The sequence below is a fragment of the Dipodomys ordii genome, unplaced genomic scaffold, assembly GCF_000151885.1.
Source record: "Dipodomys ordii isolate 6190 unplaced genomic scaffold, Dord_2.0 Scaffold15, whole genome shotgun sequence".
Lineage (NCBI taxonomy): Eukaryota > Metazoa > Chordata > Mammalia > Rodentia > Heteromyidae > Dipodomys > Dipodomys ordii.
Window position 1 is genome coordinate 1,738,732 of NW_012267231.1, and position 3,825 is coordinate 1,742,556.

General features: G+C 50.5%; 1 protein-coding gene across 1 annotated transcript in view; it reads left to right on the top strand.

Annotated features, from left to right (window-relative positions):
* The window catches only part of Blm (Bloom syndrome, RecQ helicase-like), a 53,425-nt gene that overhangs the window by 457 nt on the left and 49,143 nt on the right, over positions 1 to 3,825 (top strand). The window lies entirely within an intron of this gene.

The window sequence follows — 3,825 nt, forward strand, 5'->3', positions numbered from 1 at the left end:
CCGCGGCCCGGCCCCGCCGCGGTGGACAGGCGAGGCCGAGGTCTGGAGCGCAGGAAATGGCCGGCGGCACCAGCTTTTCCTTCGCTGGGCTTCCGTTCGGTCAGAGGTAGCAGAGTTTACTAGTTGGCGGTGGAAGGCGGGCGCTGGTAGCCCTTACCTGCTAGCGTGGCTACTCAGGAGGCCGAGACAAGCTCAAGAGAACTACCCAAAAACCCAAAGTGGAGGTGTGGCTCAAGTGTCAGTGCACCAGCCTGGGGGGGGGGAGCCTGAGGCCCTGAGTTCAAGACCCACTACTGGTGCCCGCACGCGCTCACACACACGCACAAAATGTTGCCTTGAGCTTCCTCCTGAAGAAGCCAAGTCTTAAAGATGTCCGGCTTGCACCTATAATCCTAGCTGCTCTGGAGGCTAAGATCTAAGAATCTTGGTTCAAAGCCAGTTGGAGCAGGAACGGCTGTGAGACTCTCAATCTCCACTTAACCACCATCCACCAAAGAAGCTGGAAGTAGAGCTGTGGCTCAAGTGGTAAGAGCACCAGCCTTGAGCAGAAATCTCAAGGACAGAACCCAGGCCCTGAATTCAAGGTCTAGGATCCACACAATAAACAAATAAGACTGTAGCAGAACTGGCACAAAAATAGAGGCAGAGTTGGCATCAGTGGCTCATGTCTATATAATCCTAGTAGTTAGAAGGTGAGATCCAGAGGACAACCAGGCAGAAAAGTCATCAAAACTCCATCTCTGAAACAGCTAAAAGCTGGCTGAAGGCATGGCTCAAGGGGTAGAATGCTAGCTTAACAGGGGTGAGGCCCTAAGTTCAAACCCCAGTACCAGCCAGGCGCCAGTGGCACACTCCTGTTATCCTAGCTACTCAGGTGGCACACTCCTGTTATCCTAGCTACTCAGGTGGCACACTCCTGTTATCCTAGCTACTCAGGAGGCTGATATCTGAGGATCACAGCTCAAAGCCAGCCTGGGCAGGAAAGTCCATGAGACACTTTTTTTTTTTGGTCGGCTATGGGGCTTGAACTCTGGGCTTGGGCGCTATCCCCGCACTCTTCAGCTCAAGGCGAGCGCTCTACCACTTGAGCTACAGCACCACTTCCGGTTTTCTAGTGGTTTATTGGAAATAGGAGTCTCATGACTTTCTTTCCCAGGGCTGGCTTTGAACCGAGATCCTCAGATCTCAGCCTCCTGAGTAGTTAGGATTACAGGTGTGAGCCACCAGCGCCTGGCTCCATGAGACTCTTACCTCCAATAAACCACCAGAAATCCTGAAGTGGTGCTGTGGCTGAAGTGGTAGAGCTTCATCTTGAGTTGAAGAGCTGAGTGACAGCACCCAGGCCCAGAGTTCAAGCCCCAAGACTGACAAAAGAAACACACCCCTACCCCCAGTACCAGCAAAAGAGAGAAGACAGGACAGAATGTGACTTTTTGGGTTTGTTGGTGAGTAGATGAGTGTCATTCTGTTTTCTGTATGGTTATAGGGGTTTTGTTTTGGGAAATCCTGGGATTTGCCCTTAGGGCCTCTCACTTGGTTGACTGCCACTACCTGTCCTTAACATAATCTCCAAGGAAGAGAGAGAGGGTAGGACAGGACAGAGCCACACACAAGGTCTGTGAGCACTCGCATGTGTTCTCCCTCAGCTGGGCACAAATAACCCTGTCTGGAAAGTCCCACTTGCCTTCCAGGATCCAGTGCATTGTTCTTTGAAAGCTGCCCTCAGGTTCACCTGGGAAGTTTTAGACCAATCCCATTGCTTTGTAATTATTTGTTGATTTCCCACCACCAGTGGTATTTACACATCTGGGTAACAAGTTGGGTGAGGAATTTCAATTTCTTGTGTCCTTTAAAATCGAGTTGGTGATTTCTTGCAGATTCCTCAAGACTGGGTAATAACGGGCTTGTGGTGTATTTTCATATTAGATTGGAGCAGGGATGGAGTTGGGTTGTCAAGCTGTTTCAATGCCCAAGACTCTGGAATTCATCTCCACTCAGGGTGAGGAAGGTTGGCTGCGGGAGAGATTGCAGATGACAAACCACAACCTCGTGTGTGTGTGTGTGTGTGTGTGTGTGTGTGTGTGTGTGTGTGTGTGTGTGTGTGTGTGTGTCCCAGAGACCACTGGTCTCCATGATGGCTGTATCTTCATGACCATGGTCACCAGAGTGGGGGTGGCAAGGGGCAGGGGGCAGGTGACAGGAATGACTAACACTGGGTACTTGTTGTCCAGGGAAGGCAAAGGTGGGAGTTAAATCTGACCGATGAGGTAATTGAGAAAGTGGACGGGTGAGTAGAGAAGATCTAGTTGGCATTGCTGCTGGGATAGAGAGGCTAGTAGAATTGCATAAACATAACTGAAGCAACAGCCAGCACCCCGATTCAAAACCACTGACATGAAGCAAAAGCAGACGATGCCCTGGCAGTCAGGTTGCCGGGTGAGAGCGAGGTAATGAGGTGTGCGGTGGGGGCGGGGCAGAACACAACAAAGAGGAAGGTTTAAGTGGTAAAGAGCTGTAGAAAGGGCATGGAAATGGAGTTCTGGCAGGCAGGAGTTGATTCAGACATGAAGACCAGAGGGAAGGGTAGGAGGGAGGGAGAGTTGGAAGTACCTGGGAGCGGCTGGGGTAAAGGGTCTAAGTCAAATGGCCTGTATTGGATAGCGGGGGAGGGGGTTCCACAACAATCCATGGAGTTAAAATAAAAACAAATCAAACAGCAAAATAAACAGGCTTACAGGAAAGAAAAAAAAGAATTTTCTTTTTTTTTTTGGGTCCGGTAGTGGGGTCTGAACTCTGGGCCTGGGAGCTGTCCCTCAGCTCAAGGCTAGCACTCTACCACTTGAGCACCATTTCCGGCTTTTTTCTGCTTATGTGGTGCTGAGGAATTGAACCCAAGACCTCATGCATGCGAAGCAAGCACTCTACCACTAAGCCAACTTCCCAGCCCCTGAATTTTCTTTCATTTGGTTGGTCATGGGCCTTAAAGTCAGGGCCAGGGCTCTGTCCCTGAGCTCTTTTGCTCAAGGCTAGTGCCCTACCACTTTGAACCACAGTACCACTTCTGGTTTTCTGATGGTTAATTAGAGATAAGTCTCAGGCTTTGAACCCTGATCCTCAGATCTCAGTCTCCTGAGTAGCTAGGATTACAGGCGTGAGCCTCTTGTGTGTCTGTGTTTCTATATTTAATCTTGTGCCGTGTCTTCGTTTCCCATGCTTCTGACTGGAATTGTTAGGCAGGGTTCTGAGAGATTGTCAGCCAAGTACATTCCCGCCTAGTGCAGGGAGCTAGGCTCACTTTTGAATCAGCTTCAGAGCTTGGAGGTGTTTCTGTTTGTGTTTTTAACTACACAGGTGATGCCTGGCTCCTGGCAGCAGCGTCTTCCACGCGCTGTCCTTCAGCAGTAGGTGAGGTTTCTTTGAGGATCTGGGGTGTGGATGTGGCTCTGGTTTTGGTTTATGCTTCCCCTGAAGATCTAGGTCTTTGGATGGCTGGTTGGAGGGGACCACTCCCCAGGTGGTCCTAACTTGGATTTTGCAAGGATATGACCAGGGGAGTTACCGGATTCGACCTGTCCTCAGAACAGAAGCAATTTCTGTGCTCTCCTTACCCCTCTGGGTTCCCAGTGTCATCGAGATTATAGCCTGAGAATCTTTTTGTTGTTGTTGTTGGTCATGGGACTTGAACTCTGGGCCTGGGAGCTGTCCCTCAGCTCTTCAGCTCAAGGCGAGCACTCTACCACTTGAGCTACAGCGCCACTTCCGGTTTTCTGGTGGTTTATTGGAGATAGGAGTCTCATGGTCTCTCCTGCCCGGGCTGGCTTTGAA